The sequence below is a fragment of the Schistocerca americana genome, chromosome 7, assembly GCF_021461395.2.
Source record: "Schistocerca americana isolate TAMUIC-IGC-003095 chromosome 7, iqSchAmer2.1, whole genome shotgun sequence".
Taxonomy (NCBI): domain Eukaryota; kingdom Metazoa; phylum Arthropoda; class Insecta; order Orthoptera; family Acrididae; genus Schistocerca; species Schistocerca americana.
Window position 1 is genome coordinate 498,721,426 of NC_060125.1, and position 22,057 is coordinate 498,743,482.

Sequence of the window (22,057 nt, forward strand, 5' to 3'; positions counted from 1 at the left end):
CGGCCCGGCCGCAGTAATTGGAATTCCAGCAGGGCTGCGCGTCCCCTCGCCGTCCCACCGCAGGCGCAGGATCCAGGGCAGACTGGCGGGCAGCCGCTTCTGTTGAGTCAATTACGCTAGAGTTGTGCTGTCGCTTTCACTCCGCTTCAAACGTCCGCTGGTCAAGCTATAACTATTCGAGGAAGTAATATCTCGATCAGCTTCTCTTGCCAAGGTGAGGGAGGAAGCTAGGGGGCGGGGGAAGGAGTAGTGGGGAGGTGGGGGGTGTTCAATCTGCAGATACCGGCCGTTGGCTATGGCTCATCACCCCAAAGATGTTTTGGAGTGTTATCAGGATTTAAGTGAGTTTGAACGTGGTGTTACTCGGCGCACGAGGCATGGGACACAGCATCTCCGTGGTAGCGATGAAGTGAGGTTTTCCCCTCATGACCATTTCATCATTTCACGAGTGTACCGTGAATATCAGGAATGCAGTAAAAAATCAAATCTCCGACATCGCTGCTGCCGGAAAAATAGACCCTGCAAGAACGGAACCAACGACGACTGAAGAGAATGAGAAGTGAAACCCTTTCGCAAACTGCTGCAGATTTCATTGCTGGTCCGTCAACAAGTGTCAGCGTGCGAACCATTCAACATCATCATCGATATGTGCTTTTGGAGCCAAAGCCCACTCGTCTACCTTGCTGACTGTACGACACGAAGCTTCACGCCTCGCCTTGGCCCATCAACACCGACAGTGTTGATAACTGGAAACATGTTGCCTCGTCCGACGAGTCTCGTTTCAAATTGTATCGAGCGGATGAACATGCACGGGTGTGGAGACAACCTCCATGAATCCATGAACCCAGCATGTCAGCAAGGGACTGTTCAAGCTGGTGGAGGCTCTGTAATAGTGCAGAGCGTGTGCAGTTGGACTCATATGGGACTCCTGATACGTCTAGATACGACTCTGACAGGTGACATGAACGTAAGGATCCTGTCTGATGATGTGCATCCATTCATGTCCACTGTGCATTCCGACGGACTTGAGCAATTCCCGAAGGACAGTATGATACCACATACGTTCATAATTGTTGTAGAGTGGCTACAGGAACACTCTTCCGAGTTTAAACACTTCCGCTGTCCACCAAACTCCCCAGCCATAAACATTGCGCCATATGGGATGCCTTGCAACGTGCTGTTCAGAAGAGGTCTCCATACATGTGCAAACAGAGACACTATATACCTTTAACTATGTTAAGAAGAGGTTCAGATACGGAAAGGTGTCCGACAAGGTTGCGCCCTATCCCCTGTTATCTTTAACCTATACATTGAACAGGCGCTGAAAAAAGTAAGGGAAAATTCACAGAAAGGTGTAGTAATTCATGGCCAACGAATAGATATAATAAGATATGCTGATGATATAGCTGTCCTAGCTGAAAGTGAAGAAGATCTTGTAGTCCTACTGAATAGAATGGATAAAGTCATGGGGTAAGAATATAATATGAGAACTAATAAAGCAAAAACAAAAGTAGTGGCATGCGACAAAAAAGAGCAAGTGAAAGTCCAAGTTCATGTAGGCAATGAACTGCTTGAACGAGTTGATAAATTTACTTATCTGGGCAGTAATATTAGCAGGGATGGAAGAAGCAAGGCAGAAGTGGGAAGTAGAATTGCTCAAGCAAAGGCTGAAGAAGAAAGGCTGAAGAAGAAAGAGTATCAGCCTTGAAATCAGGAAAAGACTTTTGAAATCAAATGTGTGGAGTGTGGCATGCTACGGGTTTGAAACATGGACTCTCGGGACAGAGGAAGACCAGAAGCTAAATTCTTTTGAAATGTGGTGCTATAGACGCATGCTCAAAATAAAATGTATCGACAAAGTCACAAATGAAGTGGTTCTGGAAAGAGCAGGTGAGAAGAGAAGCTTCTCGAGTTTCATTGTTAATAGAAGAGTGCAATTTACAGGTCATCTATTAAGACGTAAAGGACTCCTGAACACAATCATAGAGGGAGTTGTCGAGGGAAAAAGACCATGAGGAAGACCAAGTCTGAGGTACATGGGTCAAATCGTGAAAGATGTGGGATGTAACACCTATAGAGAAATGAAGAGAAAAGCTGAAAGACGCACAGAATGGAGACAAGCTGCCATTGTAGCTGTTGCAAACCAATCCTTGGATTGACCACTACAGAAGAAGAAGATGTTAAGAAGAATTCCACTAACATCTGGTAAAATTGTTGTTTTATTCAAAAGTAATTGGTTTTGCGGGCCTAAACCAGTATCATAAGATGCAACGTGCATAGTAAAGTGTTCAACTTGGTGGGGACTGAAATTTACCAAAGTAGTATCTAAACTGTGCTCACAACGTTAAAAGAACATAGGAGTATCTATCGGTCCGAGTCAAGATGTACAGGTTGCGGTGCTTAAATCCGGAAAAATTTCAGTTTGAATATCCCGCCATATCTCAGTTCCAACGGAGGTCACGATTGGCGTTTTTGAAAGCCATAGACATCTTGTAAACAGTCAGAACCTCAAAATTGCCGAGATGTTGCGGTCAAGTGCGGAGTACAACCAAAGGGCCACTCGAAAGTCTTCGATCTGGGCGACCGTCCACTGAAATAGTTCGATTGTTCGAGTACCCGAGATCAACTTTATACGATATAATGGCCAAGTATAAGGCTTCGGAGAAGTCTGGGGCAGGTTCCGCTAACCCTGCGTGGCACGTGTCACGAACTGCGGCAGTCATCGAAAAGGCACAGTGGCTCATTTCGGAGCATCCGCAGCAATCACTGAGGAAAATGGCGTCATTGTTGAATGTCAGCGAGCGAAAAATGCGTCGGACGGCAGAGGAGGACCTCATACGAGACATTTAGTCCACAGCTGGCTCTCAGATAACTTTGACAAGTTCTGGTCAAAGGAATTATGGCCCCCGAATAGCCCGGATTTTATCCCCCTCGACTGCTAAGTTTGGTGCGTAGTCGAAAGAGTTACCAATACGACGAGACACCCTAATGTCGCATCTTTACGCACCGCTATCGAAGCAGCATTCGCGAGTATGGACAGCGCCGTTGTAAAGAGTCCGTGCGATCGCTTCAGGACAAGATTGGAGGCGGTCATTGCGGCTGAAGGCGGTTACATCGAGTAATGTTACTTATACGTAAAAAAGATTTCTTTTGTATTTTTTTTAATGAATTTGCTTTTAAAATAAGTTTCTTTTGTCCGGATTTAAGCGCCGCATCCTATATTGTTCACTGAATATTGTGTGTATTACAATGGGGAACAACGGGTGAGAAAGACGTTATCCATTAATATTGTAAAGATTGCTGGTGGCTGGATCATGAAGTTACAGAGCCGTGTTTTAAAATATGCCTGCATCTAAAAGAAATAAAATTACTGTATGGAATGGTATAGGGTGGCACTTTCGTACTGGCTTGACGGCTGGGCATCCCAGTGTTGGGAAGAGTAGAAACGGCTAAGACGATGTAACACACTAGTCGGCTTGCCCGCCACACTTCTCGAACGCTCGGCTCGGTGCAGAGCCCACGGGAAATCGCTATGAAGGTAATCGAAAAGATACCCACTAAAAGGTTTAACTTTGTCGTGTGCTATCGAGAGTTTGCATGCATTTAAACGCGCAGCTAAGAATTATTAAACTCGTCTGAAATAGCTAACCGCTCCCCGCCGAAGACGGCTACTGACACTCGCAGGACCTGCAATGTCATGTGCTGTTATGTACGCGAATCGGCCTGCCTTCCTCAGGGCCCTGATGTGGAACGATGTGACGTCATGTACTCATGATCAGGAACGCTGGGTCGCTCCCTTTACAAGCGACGCAAATAAAGAATTTAATTACGTACTAATACCCAACCGTATAAACAATCAAAATTAGCCAGAATGACATGGTACACACTCTCAATACATTTTTCCTTTCTTTAGATGCAGACAAATTTTAAAACATTGCTCTATAGCTACATGATCCACTCACCAGAAATTTTACGATTTTAATGGATCACGTCTTTCTCATCCTTCGTTCACCATTGTAATGTAACAACATTCACTGAATATGATATCTAGACTAGGATCGATGGATTTAGCAATGTCCTTTTGACGTTGTGAGTACATTTTAGGTATTATTTTTATAAATTTCAATATCCACGAAGTTGAACACTGTATATTACTCTCTACCATGTAGGTCGCACCTGTTGATGCCGCTTTAGACTGCGAAACCGCATGCATGTCATTAGAACAAAAATTCTACCAACTGTTAACGGAATTCTTCTTCATATCATTCCTTTGAATAGCCCAGATTATAAAATACTTTGTAATATACGTATAAATATACAGTGTGAATTAGCTGCCCCTACCGACGGTTATATCGGACATTCAAGAAACACAAGGGAGATTTTCACATTCTCTATTTCGCTACGCGCAAACTATTAGTCCTACAAAAAAAAGTGATAAGGGTGTTTTTATAACAACATGTAGTCAAATCTTTCACATACACACATTTGCGAAGGAGGCCACGGGTTTCGAGCAGAGAATAAACAATTACAAAAAAATGCGTATGAAATCTTATGTGACTTAACTGCTGAGGTCATCAGTCCCTAACCTAAATTATTCTAAGGACAAACACACACACCCATGCCCGAGGGAGGACTCGAACCTCCGCCGGGATCAGCCGCATAGTCCATGACTGCAGCGACTTAGACCGCTCGGCTAATCCCACGCAATAAACAATTACACCGTTGTATTCTTCAGGTCTCCTGATAACGAAACTACTGTACTTTCACGATTAAGTTTGAGTCTAACTGTCAAGGTAATTAATTTTAGCGTAACGTTTACAAAAGTCATTTTTCTTTCATTACACTCCCTAGCACATTTAATTTAATAATATTGACGAAATAGCCGAGAGACGCCCTGCTAAACCCGCAGGACAGGACAGGTAGTTTAAGTTATGGAAAGGGGCCAAAGTAAGCGGCTGTCAGTTACACTCGAACATACAACCTTTTATTTGATCAAACATTACAAGAGCCAAGAAAATTTAAAAAGAAAACACAGCTTTAGTTTTGGAACTTAATTAGCGGCTGAGTGCGCCTTACAATCTCGTGCCTTAAGGGCAAGACCAATTTAAAATCGGCTGAAAGCCAATAACTTAAAGCTCAACCAAAATCAGAAATTTAAAAGGCAAGCCTTATCTTAAAACAGTACCTTAATGAGGCTGAAAGTCCAAAGAATCTAACACTTTAAGAGCAAACAACTTAAATTCAAAATCGGCTGAAGGCCCAACACTTAAGACTCAATAACATTAATTTCAAAAATACCAATGGCTTTAATAAAACAGTTCTTAAATCAGGCTGAAGGCCCAAACCATCTGACACATTAAGGACAAAACAACCTTAATTTAAAAAAAATCGGCTAGAAGCCATACAAGTACAAACAACAAGAACAAACAAGAAAAAGCAGTACACCCAAGGGCTCTCAGAAGTTCTGAGGGTCGGCCTGGAATTCAAACACTATCGCTCGCTCGGGTGAGATAGGCAGTCGGCCCAACCATTGTCGATCCGACGACAACCCAACCGACAGACAGTCAACGAACCCATCGACAAGATAACCTCCGCTTTACCCGACCAGCACACAACAGGGAGTTCGATGGAACAACATAGAAGGTACTGGCGCCCGCAACCAGTTACATTGAGCTGCCAAACTACACACCGTGCTGGGCAGCGACGACACAATTAGGAAAATACACTGCCTGAATTTACGAAAACGGCCAGGGCACGTAACCGGAACGTTAACGGCCACAAGGCAGAAGATTCTGCTGGTGCACTTCAATTCAAATAACCAAGTACCGTGGCTGAAATTTGCCATCTTGAAAACACACGTTGTTGCTCGCGGGAATATCCCAACAGCCGACAACGAACTCCAAACGACACAATGTGAACAGTCGTGACTTGCTGGTAGATTAAGTCAAAACTCAGCTTTCATGTCCAGGATCCGTGGGCCACAAATCTCGTAGCAATGGAAACAGCACCACACACTCCGACACGCATAGAGGCCGCCTGCAGGCTTGGCCAAACTATGCGCCGCGGAGATTTCCTCGCTGCTCCACGCCAACCGACAAACTGCCTGCACACAGCCCAGCCGGAAACTATAAGCGCCAGGCCAAAGATAGTCTAAGGTGCGAATATCGATACACACCGCTCCTGCCACCCGTGGAAAGAGAGGATAACCGCAGGAGACTAATCACAGAATAGCAACCAAGGCTTAATCCAACGCATAGCATGAACCAGCCATGGCTCGCCGACTATGCTGGTGGCGTATAATTCCAACCATTAGAAACCAAAAAGGGCGAATATCGAGAATAGTTTGTGTAGTCGAAAATTTTTGTACAATGTTAGGAGGGAGTGCTACCAACAATATACTAAAAATCATCACTGGTGAAGAATGACTGTGGGGGTGAAGGAGCGTTTGATGTTCGGTTTTGTGCGTTTCTCTTGAATAACTCGAAAACCATGGCCTCCAGCGAAAACGTATCCCAAAAAGGTTCTGTTCATTTTTTTCTGTAGGACCAAAAGAGTGCGGTTAGCTATCGAGGAAATATGAAAATCCCAATCGAGGTTTTTGAAGGCCAGATACATTTGGGGTTGCATAAAACGACATCGGTAGGGGTGGCTGAGTCACTTTGTACATACGCACACTTATGAGCCAAAACATTACGACCATCGCTTAATACTGCGTTAGTCCGACACTGGAGCACGATACGACCATGGTTATGCGTGGTATGTATTTAATGGTCTGCCTCCGTAGCCCAGTGTTCACCGTGACAAACCCTCCTGTGGAGGAGACCGGTTCGATTCCCAATACTGCTAGGGGTTTTTCCTCAGTGGGCGGACTGGACCGGGGTGCACTCAGCCTCACGATTCCAAATGAGGATGAAGCGACGGTTAATCGATTGTCACGTGGTCTCCTAGGCCTGATGGCGGGGTTTCATTTTTTTCTTTATGTATGCAATGCAGCAGTCATTCGCACACTTGTTATACGACTCTCGTAAATTACGGGATGATGATCTGTGAGTGCGGAGTTGACGCTCGATAGTGTCCCAATGTGAGCCACTTGGTTCACTTCAGTCGCGACTGGTAGCCAAGCTATCAATGAGAATTCACTATCATGTTACTGAAGGTTTTGTAGCACTATCCTGCCCTTGTGACACTTAAAGTTTCCCTGCTGGGAGACGTCATCTTTGTTAGGGAAGACATCAAGTATGAAGGGATGCAGTTGGTACAAAATAATGTTTACTTAGTCCACAGCCGTCATAGTTCTTCCTATGTTGTATCGAAGCCCAGATAAATGTCACCCATGACATAATACTGTCCCCAACTGCCTTCATCTGTGGCTTAGTGCGTGTTTCGAGCAGCCTTTCCGTGTCTTGATAGTACCATGGACCTGGTGTAACAAGATATCCGATTCAGCATACAAGGCGAAAGACTACCAGTGATCCACAGTCTAGTCTCGATCATCCCGTGCCCACTGCCATCGTAACTGATAATGTCGCCGGGCCAACACAGGATCATGTGCAGACTGTCTGCTGCGGTGCCTCCTGTTCAACAATTTGTGCTGAACTGTATGCTCCTAAACCTTTATTTCTGCAAGCAGCATTGTACTCTGTTGTCATATCTCCCACAATTCCCTGCCTATCCTGCTTTGTAGAACGGACAAGTCCATTTTGAGATGAGATAAGGACTTCTACATCTACATCTACATTTATACTCCGCAAGCCACCCAACGGTATGTGTCGGAGGCCACTTTACGTGCCACTGTCATTACCTCCCTTTCCTGTTCCAATCGTGTATGGTTCGCGGGAAGAACGACTGCCGGAAAGCTTCCGTGCGCGCTCGAATCTCTCTAAATTTACATTCGTGATCTCCTCGGGAGGTATAAGTAGAGGGAAGCAATATATTCGATACCTCATCCAGAAACGCACCCTCTCGAAACCTGGACAGCATGCTACACCGCGGTGCAGAGCGCCTCTCTTGCAGAATCTGCCACTTGAGTTTCCTAAACACCTCCCTAACGCTTTTACGCTTACCAAATAACCCTTTGACGGAACGCGTCGCTCTTCTTTGGATCTTCTCTATCTCCTCCGTCAACCCGATCTGGTACGGATCCCACACTCATGAACAATACTCAGGTACAGGTCGAACGAGTGTTTTGTAAGCCACCTCCTTTGTTGATGGACTACATTTTCTAAGGACTCTCCCAATGAATCTCAACCTGGTACTTGCCTTACCAACAATTAATTTTATATGATCATTCCACTTCAAATCGTTCCGCACGCATACTCCCAGATATTTTACAGAAGTAACTGCTACCAGTGTTTGTTCCGCTATCATATAATCATACAATAAAGGATCCCCCCTTCTATGTAATCGCAATACATTACATTTGTCTATGTTTACGGTCAGTTGCCACTCCCTGCACCAAGTGCCTATCCACTGCAGATCTTCCTGCATTTCGCTACAATTTTCTAATGCTGCAACTTCTCTGTATACTACAGCATCATCCGCGAAAAGCCGCATGGAACTTCCGACACTATCTACTAGGTCATTTATATATATTGTGAAAAGCAATGGTCCCATAACACTCCCCTGTGGCACGCCAGAGGTTACTTTAACGTCTGTAGACGTCTCTCCATTGAGAACAACATGCTGTGTTCTGTTTGCTAAAAGCTCTTCAATCCAGCCACACAGCTGGTCTGATATTCCGTAGGCTCTTACTTTGTTTATCAGGCGACAGTGCGGAATTGTATCGAACGCCTTCCGGACGTCAAGGAAAATAGCATCTACCAGGGAGCCTTGTCGTTTACTCTCGGTTCCACCGATCTTCAGTCATGTTTGAATGATATTTCCGCCATTTGACTGTACAATCTTCTTATTTTACATCACTATCAGGATTTTGATCTTAAGCCATTATCAAGTACAAAAATTTTGGGTGTAATTAGACCTTTTTAAATGAAGTCATCCAATATCGATTGAACTGGGTGCCCTAGTGTATAGATAAGTACAGAATCAACAAAATGCTTGGTAAACAGGTAACAAACAAGTTTTCAAGCAATAAAACAATGAGCTAATTGTTTTGACGATGACTTCACTTAACAGAGTCTATTGCCAAGATTGATGTACTTCATAATGGCTCAAGGCCAAAGCAATGATAGTAATATAAAGTAAAGAAGCTGTGTAATCAAATACCATGGAAACATTATTACATGATCGTAGCCCCAAATATGGATAGATCTTCAAACATTTTTCGTTGATGCTCACTACAGTAGCATGCTAATAGCCGACTAGCTTTTCCGTTTCTGCTACCATATCCATCTGCCCTTTGACAAAGATAGCTTCCATCCATCTTTTAGACGGCCGATTTCACAACCTTTTTTCCTCTGGTGTCGACCTCAGAATTTCTTTGACCATATAATTTTATTGTGCATTCTTTCTAAATGGCCATAGAATGTAGCTTCTCCCTCCCAATAGAATCCATTATATTCGTTTCTCACTTCTAACGTTTATCAGATTTCTTCATTTCTCAAGTGGTCTGATTCAGAAAATTCATCGCTTCGGCTCCAGTGATCTATTTCAATGGATGCAGCAGGCATTTTTTGTCATTTTTATTCCCCAAATATCTGACGTTTTATGTTCAGCCGACACGTCGTACTACACAAAATAAGAACAGATGCAAAAAAAAAAAAAAAAAAAAAAAAAAAGCCAATGCAGGGAACAAATTTCTTTCAAAAATTTTAGTTAAGATATCAGGAGTAGCTTTCAGCAGCTCATTTCTGATATTTCATGGCCCAAGAGATTTACAGCTTTCAGTCTGTTAAGAATTTGCTTTACTCCTACTGACGTTACCCTTTCTACATTTTCTGATATTTCGTGGCCCAAGAGATTTACAACTTTCAGTCTGTTAAGAGTTTGCTTTACTCCTACTGACGTTACCATTTCTACATTTTTCTCTCCCCTTTGATCATGTATGGTTCGTTCCTGATAAACTACGAGATCAAAAGTATCGGGACACATGGCTGGAAACGACTTACAAGTTCGTGGTGCCCTCCATCGGTAATGCCAGAATTCATTATGGTGTTGCCCCACCCGTAGCCTTGATGATAGCTTCCACTCTAACAGGCATACGTTCAATCAGATGCTGGATTGTTTCTTGGACAATGGCAGCCGTTTCTTCATTGAGTGCTGCACTGAAAAGAGCTATTGCTGTTGATCGGTGAGGCCTGGCACGAAGTCGCCGTTCCAAAACATCCCAAAGGTGTTCTATAGGATTCAGGTCAGGACTCCGTGCAAGCCAGTCCATTACAGGGATATTATTGTACTGTAACCACTCCGCCACAGGCCATGCATTGTGAACAGTTGCTCGATCGTGCTGAAAGATGCATTCGCCATCCCCGAATTTCTCTTCAACAGTGGGAAGCAACAAGGTGCTTAAAACATCAATATAGGTCTGTGCTGTGATAGTGCCACGCAAAACAACAAGGAGTGCAAGCCCCCTCCATGAAAAACACGATCACATCATAACACCACCGCCTCTGAATTTTACTGTTGGCACTACACACGCTGGCAGATAACTTTCATCGGGCATTCACCATACCCACCCCCTGCTATCGGATCGCTACATTGTGTACCGTGATTCGTCACACCACACAATTTACCGGCGTGATGTGTGGCTTATGAGCCGCCGCTCGACCATGAAAACCAAGTTTTCTCACCTCCCGCCTAACTATCATAGTACTTGCAGTGGATCCTGATGCAGTTCGGAATCCCTGTGTTATTGTCTGGATAGATGTCTGACTATTAAATAAAACAATCCCCTTCAACTGTCGGCGGTCTCTGTCAGACAACAGACGAGGTTGGCCTGTACGCTTTTGTGTTGTATGTGTCCCTTAACGTTTCTACTTCATTATGACATCGGAAACAGTGGACCTAGGGATTTTTAGAAGTGTGGAAATCTCGCGTACAGACGTATGACGTAAGTGACACCCAATCACCTGACCACGTTCGAAGTCAGTGAGTTCCACGGAGTGCCCCAATCTGCTCTCTCACGATGTCTGATGACTACTTAGGTCACTGATATGGAGTACCTGGTAGAAGGTGCCAGCACAATGCACATAATATGAAAAACGTATGTTTTTTTGGGTGACTGGATACTTTTGATCACGTAGTGTATTTTCTATATTATTAGTCAAAAGATTTTGATGATAATTTTTCCCAGAACACAGAATACGTAACAGAAAATTTATTTTGCTTCTAGACTGTACGACAAAAGAAAGTGAAGCACGCACAAATGAAGGTCGAATGTCAACGTAACTTCGTACAGGCACACCCCCTCGGTGGTTACTTAAACGATTAGAGCTGCAGTTCTCTGTGACAGGTAGATTGGCCACCAGAGCACCTTAATGTTGTTCGAGTTTAGCGTTGTTATGAGGTTATGAACTGCTCGACATTTGAGTCGCCACAGTGAAGGAGACGGAAATGCCGCGTACTCGTATAGAGTTATCAGCATCTGACACATTTGAAAGGGATTCAATGGTGGGTGTCCATTTGGCCCTCTCGTCGACTCTAACAATACTCAGATTTGTGAGGCATTGAAATGTGACTGTCGCCTTACGTTGAAGTGCATGGGCACGTGAAGGCAGACATAGTAGTCGTCAAGGTTTCGGTCGAACACGCCTGCCCACCTCAAGAAACTGACTCAGTATTGTGCATCAAGCACGTCTAACACCTTCACAACTGCGTCTACAATCCGAGAACAAGTATCGGACTTCCTGTAACATTCTGTGTCTTCTCGCACCATGGGTCAAAGACTAGCATCAGCTGAGCTAGGGGATTACCCTCTTATGCCTATGCTGCGTTTAACACCACAACACAAACGGATGCATTTGGAGTGGTGCTATGACCGGGAAAAATGGACTGCTGATGACTAACATCGCACTGTTTTCATTGATAAACTGCAGACCTGCACTGCCCCAGATGACCATCGTCGGCTGGTGTGGCGGTGACCGATGTTTCGGTGAGGCAAAGTGGTGCTGCTCCTTGTCCATGATGCGTGGAGTCATCTGTTGTGATTTCAGGTCACGGCTGGTACCGACTGAGTGAATCGTGATGGCACAACCCTGCTTCACTGACATCCTGCATCCTCATGTTTAACCCCTCATGTGACAGTACTGTGGTGCCATTTTTCAATAGGACAGTTCTCATCCACGCATGGAGCGTGTGTTTAAGAAGAGTCTGATTGACGCTGAGACACTCCCGTGGTCATCAAAATCGATTCCTCCCTTAAAAGACAAATGAGGGACCAGTTCTAATGTCAACTTCATCCCAGAGCCTATCCAGAATACCAAGGACCATTTACCAGCTTGTCTCAGGATGGGATGCAGTCGCTTTATGACACTCTTCCCAACAGAATCAGTGCATGCATCCAGACCAGAGAGGGCTTAACATCAAATTAATAACTGGGCTCATATTGCCAGGGTCTTTGCAAATCGATCTTCAATTTGCAGTCACTGAAATAACATCACATACCCTACCAGTACAATGAATTTCATTTTGTTTCTTCCTCTTCTTCTGTGTGCCTCACTTTTTGTCAGTTAGGGAATATTATTTTTGGGACTGTAGATTTCCGTTTGGGTCTGTGCCTCCCCAGAAGACGGGTTGGGGAATCCCTCCCAGATAAGGCTCGTACAGAGGAAATCAGATACTCGGGGTGGACAAAAAATAGCAATAAAGGAGTAGAATTAACTCTGAAGCCTTGTATGACAGTCATTAAAAGCGGAAAAAGCTCCTGAAAAAATAGTCTGACGCTCATGGACAGGGGTGGGAGTGATGGGCCTGCACTTCGTTCTCTAGAACAAGACATTCTTACATTCAGTCCAAAACACAGGCCTCGAACAGGAAGAATTAACGGACGTGACCTTAGCCATGCAAAAGAACAATTTCTGTTGGTACTTGAAACAGTTCGGAGGAGATTAATCAACCTAGGCAAGAATCAGGAGTGTACTGTAGCGATACCTTTTTCCAGCATAAAGGTAAATATAAATACATGTAGGACGATCGCAAATCGAGTGTAGATTTGATGTCGTTGAAAAAATAAAGGAATACTCTACTGGCAGACATAAAAATATATCGACAACCAGAGTGCGCCAGCACCTGTTTTACGGCAGTGGGAAAAATACGCTACAAAAAGGCAAGAAAAACTACCACGAGAATGGAGGATGATCTTACATAATACAAAGAAATAATGTTTCAGACAGATCTTCTTGGACAATACTGTGTCAAAATACTATTCAAAATAGTCTCCAAAATAAACTTGAAACGGATAGGGTAGAAGATCCCACCACAATGTGCGAACACCTGAAAGAAAGTGTTTTGGAAGCAGAAATACAAGCCCCTGGAGGGAATGAAAAGAATAAGAAGTATATAGAAGAGACTCCCAGTGAGTGGGAGGATATGATTCAGGAAAAGAAAAGTGAAGATTAAGTGACAAAACGTATCAATAGAACTGTGTGTTAAGTTCAGACAACAGGTTAAACGAATGTCAGGATCGAGAGGAATGAACACTGGGTCAGACTGTGCAGGAACATAGATCGGACAGTAGAATATCATAAGTCAGCTGGAACAAGGAAAGCTGTTAAAAACTGAGTGATAACAATGAGTATAAGAACATCGTAAAAAAATTTCGGCTCAAGAATAGAAAGGGCATTATTCAACGTTATTGCAAGAAAGTAGTTTGGACTACGGAGGAGAAGAAGAAGATAATATCGTAGAAGAAAACAATATAGGAATGACGAAGGAGATTTCGAAAGCAGCACTGTATAAGGTAAAAGTAAAGAACTCGCCACGACCAGGATATATAACAATGGAACTTCTCACGTATGGAGGAAGTGTAGGGATAACATGTCTACAGAAATCCTTTGGAGAAACAGGAGGCAGGAAAAGGTTCCTCTTTGTAGCGGCGTTTGTCATATATTTCCTTAATGCATAAAAAATATGACAAGAGGATACGCACAAATTATAGAGGAATAAGTGATATTATACAATGAAGGCTTTCACGACCAGAGGTCACAGTTGCTGATGAATCTTCCGGGCTGTATAGCCGCGGTCGAAGAAGGTTTTCGGTTCCTTAAATTTGGCCAAGAGCTGCGCTGGACAACTTCGGAGGTGCTCCCGGCGACGGTAAGTCAAGATTCTCTCTTATTTGCGAATGACCAGATAATATTCTCTAAAGACGAAGACACGAAGAGGACATGGAATACATACTGAGAAAGCCTAAGGAGGAGTACAGGAAATGGGCGTTGTCCTCTGGTAAGTCCGGATTGTAGGGAGGATATTCTAATGTGGTCCAGAACAATTCCTAGTTTTTGTTGAGTTCTGTCTGCTTTGTGGAGTTGAGAATTGTTATAAAATACGATCACATCCCGGATGAGAAACGCGCACCTTTTCTTACGATATGTTCATTGTGTTTGGTCCAAAAGCTGGCAGTAGTATGCAACGTTCGCAGTATGACGTTCGTGGAGAAAATCTGTAAGAAGAATACCTCTGAAATAAAAAAAAGGTCTGTTGCAAGAACTTTCCTCGCGCAGAGACGGTTTTTGGCTTTGATGGATTTGGCTGGTGCAGATTATTCCTCTCTAAACCATTCCATGCTGTTTTCCTCAATTTTGGGGTGTAATGGTGCACCAACGTTTCATCACAGGTCCTAAACCAGTGAAATATTGTTCCCATCCAGTTTGGTAGCGCGTCAGTAGCTGTTTTCACGCCCCGAAACAATGACGTTTGTGCTGTGCATTGAGAAGACGAGGTACCCAATTTATCGAACACTTTCCTAAGGTCCAGGGTTGTCGATAATAATCACCTGAGCCCTACCGTAGCTTATGCTGACCTTACTAGCAATCTCAGCGACTTTTATTCGGCGGTTCTCTTCAATAAAATGACCAACCATGCGAACTAACCATGCGAATAATCTCCTCAGTGATGTTGTCCTCAGGCGACGTCGGTGAAGTGCATTTTCAACTCTTTCTCGTCCTGATAAAAACTGTTTGTGACATGCTTGCACTTAAGTCTTTTTCTGGGTGTTGTCCCTGGGATATACCGCAAGTCTCTTCAAAATTCGGGATGGTCTTACGCCCTCTGTTTTATTGTGCGGTTCTGACTAAAGGAGCGGTACAACAACATTCTTACAGTGGGCAACAATCATTGCTCCTGATAGTTCAGCAAATGAAGTAAACACTGATGAAATGATTTTCCGTGCACTGTTCTCAGTCAATAAAAATACCCGCACTTAACCCTGCTACAACCTATATTTGATTCGTCCTCGTACATAGCTCCAGTACATGCGACGAGAATATTTGTTCCAGAGTAGAATGGGAAGAGAGCTACTTAAGTTTTGAATAGAATCATATGGAATAACAATAGTCGTTGGTAGACTAGGAAGAAAATATTTGACGCTGTGGTGGAAGACCTTCATCCTTTATGAGATGAGATGGCCGTCAAACAAGGAAATGATGATGATTGGTTTGTGGGGTGCTCAACTGCGCGGTCATCAGCGCCCGTTCACATTCACAATTTGTACACAGTCCACTCTAGCCACTTCCATGAATGGTGATGAAATGATGAGGACAACGCAAACACCCAGTCCCCGGGCAGAGAAAATGCCCAACCCAGCCTGGAACCGAAAACTGGGCCCTGTGATCCAATGGTAGCAAGCTTAGCCAGTAGACCACGAATTGCGGACAAACAAGGAAAGTCAGACTTGAAATTAGAATAGTGGAAACGGATTATATGATAAGATGTCTGTAGTTAACGAGGCAAGATACGATAGGAAATGCCCAGATGAAGCAGAGGAAGGCCAGCAATAAGTTGGGGAAAATACATACAGTAAGCAGTGGAAAACAGAAATGATCAGATGACTGGAACGAAAGAGGCCCGTGGAGGTCAAAAACGGCTAACTACTAAGGGGGAACGCCGAAGCAGGAAGGAGGGAGGGAACGTAGATTCTTGTGACAGACTGGCCTGCATTAAGTTGCGAGCTCTAGGTTAGCTCATAGTGTGACCGTTTGGTTGTGAGGTGGCGAAAACAATGAACGTGAAGGTGAAATCATAAGACACGGTAGAGGGAGGGTCACTCAGGGAGCGGCCGTGGGCTCTTGGGCCAGACAGCTCTGGCTCGCGGTGGACAGCGGGCAGCTGGTGACTATTTCTGCAGAGACCTAGCGGGCATCTGTGAGCAATGTCCTAAGAAACAGAAATAGCACTTTATAAGGTGCGTACAAACACATTGTTGTACGATATAGTCCATACCGAATAGAAAAATGTGTCGAATGAGGTCGGCAACTTTGAAGGAAATAGAGTCAAATCAGAAAAATGTGTCGAATGAGGTCGGCAACTTTGAAGGAAATAGAGTCAAATCAGAATCAAACGGCTATTAATTTATTCCATATTCTTCTTTGTATATTGGCCGTCTCCAGACCAACCTGCTTCACGTGCATTTTTCCGCTTCCTTGCGCCCGAGACTTGACTTTAGCCCAGTATTTCCGCACTTATACCAAACTGCTCCATCTTCGCTTCAGTCCACATTTTGCCACACTTTAGCTTTCCTTGGCAACCAAGATGCTCTTGAAGCTTCTTCTTAAGCGAATATGGAAGTCCTCCAGTGTTATCCCCATTGCTTGCAGGTATTTTTCTACCTTGGTGAGCCACTCTTCTTCGGATTTCTCACTGAGAAATTAGCGGAAGTTCTGAGAGCCGTGCTGCGGATCGCGTTGGTGCTGTTTGAAGGTTTCCGCCCTCTGCTGGATGTCAGACCGTATCCTTTATTTGCCATTGATGCGGTTGTTTGTCTTCGCCACTCGTTTCGCAAGCGTTGCCTGTCCGTTAGTGGTAGCAGTGGCAGTTATCGATATGTAGTAACTGTTGCCCTATCTTTGGGACGACGTCGTTGTTTTTCCATGTCGTGTGAGTGTGACAGTTCAGTTGGGGACTCAGGAGGAGCCAGGTCCGCCCAGTGCGAGGACACACCGGGATCGATGGCGGTGCACATGGACAGCTGGATGGAAGTGTTGTGGTCACGAGGGTGCACGACCTCGTCGTAAACCAGAACCAGCAAGCCTAAAGATTAGTGTATTTAAATCCATTTAGAGAGGAGTCAGTCACCCATGTGGACCCATAGTACGTACGTGATGTTGTGACAGATTATCATCGGACTGTCATGTGCAGTTTGGTGGATCTGCGTACCGCTTAGTACTTGAAGGCCCTACTGTGTTAAAAGCACTTGGCTCAGTAATTAGACGGTGTGGTTACTGAACTGTGAGTTAATAAAGCAGTGAAGAGATTTGTTTCATTCTGCCAACCGTCGTCAGAGTTGTCACAATGAGTTCAGTGCGCGTTTGTATGTCTAATGAATTTGATGTCACTCATTTGGTACTTGGTTTTGGCTCGCTTTGCGGCTGTTTCCGCAATGACGTGTGATTCTGATTGATTACATTTCTGTTTTGACTCGCACGCAAATCGAGTGGGGCTTTAGTTACTGTTAGTATGTCTGGTGTTCTGTACTGTAACTTGTTTGTTCCGATTTTCGGCTTTGTGGAATCGGACGGAAATGTGGTAGTGGTTCCTTTCTCGTTCCGGGAACTCTATGCACATTATTCTGAGGACTTAGTGTAGACCGCCGGTTCCGGCTTTGGCGTATTGTTCCATCGTTACATTTGGTTCATCGGACGTTAGGTAGCTTTAGCAAGATTATTATTAGTCATTCATTAGACTGCCACTAGTCTGAGTTGCCATCTTTTGAAGTGAATGCAACTCTTGGCTGCCCATCTCATCGCTATCGGAAGTGTTTGTTGCCGGACCTTCTCAGAGGTCGATTGCTGGACCACCGTCTGGATCAGTTGCTTATTTTTTAATTAACTTTTGCTACTGTATTTGCTGTTTTACAGCAGGTTTCAATTTTTTTTTATATTGTTGCCGTTTATGTCGTGTAAGGCCTTCATCTGTGTCTGTGGTCATTTGCTTTAAAATCCTATTTGGTACCTGTATTTTAGCAGTAAGCCTTAAAACCTTATTTACTGCCATTTCTCTCGTCTGATGCCTTCTGCGGTGCTTGTGGCGACTTCCCTTTAACATTTCAGTACCTGTAATTTGTAAGTTGCTGCGAGATTTAAACAATTCTTAATTTATTGCCATTATTGGCGTGTAAGGCCTTCGGCCGTGATCATATTGCCTTGTTTTTTTAACATTTTCTTTATCTGTATTTTATGGTGATTTGCTAAAGTGTAACGCACTATTAAAACACTATTATTTACACAGTTGTTTATTCCTTCATTAATAGCGTGTGGTATTTTATATTTATTGTTGAGTCTGGAATTACTGTTTTAAAAATAAATGTGTGTAACTGTAAAAGGCAACCAATAGTAACTGATTACCGCCCAGTTCACAACCGTAACCGAAACCTGCCTTCCCTTGTCTACCAGGTTTCAATCTGATTGCTCAGCCTTGTGAACCCACACGGGAAATGTGGCCTTAAAAAACAATTATCCTCCTGTGAAGGGTATATGTGATCTTTACTGCTCGTGTACAGTCCACGATACCAAAAGCAAAAATGTCTCGTTAAACCTAAGTCTGTAAACAAAATGTACTTGCGAGATAATTTCGACTTTTTGTGGTCAAAAACTACTACTGACGTGGTTCTGTGTAAATATAATATGTCTTTATTTTCATTTTCGAGATGCACGGTTATAAACAGAATGGGTACCCAGTCAGAGTGCCACTTGTGTCAGTTGTTTGCAGAGCGTCAGTTGTGTTGTACGAGCGTTAGTGGTAACGTGGAACATTACAGTAACGTGTATGCGCATATGCATTTCGCGAATGGTAGGGCTGACAACAGTGCGCTGGAGGCCATCTGCTTGTACCAAGAAGTGCACCTTGCCCGAAGCCACTAGGAGAGTCGAACGTTTAAACGAGTGGATCAACACCTCCGATATACTGGTGGCTTTGTAAAGGCTACGAAAGTGGATAGGCCGGCGCAAATTACGCCTGTGCTTGAAGATGTGGTGCTGGAAAAAGTCGAAAAATCTCCATGAATCTCGACAAGGAAACTTACCACACAAATTCCTGGAACGAGGCACAGTAGTGTTTGGAGAATAACGCCTCACAATGCAAAGAACCCGTACCACCTCCAAGGAGTCCAGTGTCTTAGTAAGACACAGGAATAACGTTCTGTCTGTGGATTCAATAATAAGCTGTAGGCAGCCCTAAGTTTGACAACATTTTATTTACGGATAAAGCACGCTTCACGCTTGTTTAATTATTAGAATTCTCACGTTTGGAGTCACCTAGACTCCAGTCCACATCCCGTCGATGAGTCTGCACATCAGCGATGTTCAAATGGTTCAAATGGCTCTGAGCACTATGGGACTTAACTGCTGAGGTCATCAGTCCCCTAGAACTTAAAACTACTTAAACCTAACCAACCTAAGGACGTCACACACATCCATGCCCGAGGTAGGATTCGAACCTGCGACCGTAGCGGTCTCGCGGTTCCAGACTCTAGCGCCTAGAACCGCTCGGCCACCCCGGCCGGCCGCAGCAATGTTTCTGAATGTGTGGTTAGGGGTACTAGCTGGTAGTCCTTCTGGGCCGTACATGTTACTAAACAAACTCAGTCGATGTGAATACCCTCGGTTATTGCGACATCATCTTGCAGGATTGCTTGAGGTTGTTTCCTTAAAGCAGCGTCAAAGGATGTGATACATGCATGATGGAGCACAGGCACATTTCTGCTATGGTAAGACGACATCTTACTCACCGATACGGCCAAAGAAGTATTGGAGGACCTGTATCGTGGCCACTAAGATCGCCTGATCTGAACACCATTTCGGCGTTTGGGGCCACCTTAGCGGTACTCCACTGTGTCTAACATGGTTGAAAAATTGGAGCGGAGTCTTGTCACTGCTTGCCAATATTTCTAAATGATGCAAGAGTGTTAGAAAGGAATTGAAACTCATTTCGGCGACGGGTAAAGGACTGGCTCTTAATATAAGGATGACTCTTGGAACACTTCCTTTAACAGTCATCTAACTGTTGTCACGTTCATTCAGAACACGTGCACTGCTACCAAAGTATCTCGAACAACTTTTCTTGCCGGCAGGTGTCGCCAAGCGGTTCTAGGCGCTTCAGTCTGGAAACGCGCGACCGCTACGGTCGAAGGTTCGAATCCTGCCTCGGGCATGGATGTGTGTGATGTCCTTAGGTTAGTTAGGTTTAAGTAGTTCTATGTTCTCAGATGTTAAGTCCCATAGTGCTCAGAGCCATTTGAACCATTTGAACAACTTTTCTTAATGTTGTACCGTATTGTTACCTTTTTCTAACTGGAATGACGTATGGTCAGTCAGTGGTGGCTGGAAACCATAAAGTCGCAATTGTCTCTCAAACGGTTCCTTTGCTGATCTTTCTGGCTTCTAGTATCGTGTACTTTCAGCTATAGTAGCTTACCCAATTAATTATGATACGCCCTGCATGGAGTTCATGGTTTTCCTATCGGCTGTTGATGCAAAAGCTTCTTCCATCGACCTGTTTGGGTCTACATCCACCCTTGATAATTAAATTTCTCAATCCAGCTGATTTCGGCTTGGTCTACCTCTAGCATTCTGGGTCGTTACTTGACGTCTGTAATAAGCTCAGATTCCTCAAAAAAATGTGGAGATCGCTTCAACTGCTTTTGTCTTCAGTTCACTGATTTCTCGGGCAGCTGCTTCTAGGGAATCAGATAAAAAACGTGGGGTCATCTGAAAAGCCCAGGCAGTCAACTGCCTAATTCATGTTTCTATATTCAAGCCTGACTCTTTTCATCACCTTTGCCACTCATACCTTTTTCTGTCACTCACGAATCAGTTTCTCGAGTACTCAGTTGAAAATAAAAGGCTTAAGTCCATCTCATTACCTGACTCCCGACCTGATTTCAGAAGCTTTTGAATTTCACATTAGAGGTTGTGTCAGAAAGAGTCTGTCGGACAAGGTTCTTTTTCTCTTATTAAAGACAAATTCTTCTAGGTTTTTGAGAACAGTTATTCGAGCATTTTTAATCATAAGACTTTTCGAAATTTCGGAATGTCACTACGAAATTTTTACTTCTACGGATTAGATAAAAGAGAACACAATTCAGGTTCATGATCTCTTCGGCATATGAACGTCCTTTCCTGAACCATCCTTGGTATTCATCCAGCTATGGGTCCAACTGATTTCCAGTCTGAAGTTCTTTTAAAAGACTCTCGTAACTTACTGAGAGAAGAGAGATTCCGTGGTAATTAAGTCCATTCTGTCACCTTTCTCGTGAAGTAGACCAATAAATACGGACGACTAGCTTCATGGAAGTTCCTCAGTCTCCCTAGATGTTGCGAATTGTCATCAGAGTTGCTTCCTGCGTTCTTCGCTTTCCGGCAATTATGGGGAATTCACCTGGTGCTTTTAGTGAATGTATTGTTTAATTTACTGTAGGAGGTGAAGTGTACTGTTTTCGAACTCGAAACTTGATGTTGGAGCATCAGAATTGTGCTGAAAGTCGAGATATTTTGTCCATGATATGATAGTTATTATTATTCCCTATAACACTACATAAATGCATATTTGTATCACATATACTGTCAAATGAATATTGTTATGTTCAGTAGAATAGAGTTCAATTGATATAACGTGCTTGCTCGAACCTAGGGGCAACACTTCGAGATCATAATTACTCCTCTGCATAGACAAGCCCGGTACAAAGTAATAACGAAATATTCTGGTGAATCGCTTACTGAAATCCTCAGACTTCTAACACGATGCTAGTAGCAGTTAGTCCAGGTTTTCGGTTCAGTGAGGTTTCATAACGTTGCAAATTGCTCACGAGATATACGAAAATAACTGGAGGTACAGCCCTCGCAAGACCACATTTCTTGCAAAGTACTTTAAAACTCAGCGGAGACTGCTAGTTTACTGTTGATGCGATACATGGGGTTGACAAAAATATGGAAACACCGCGAGAAATATATAC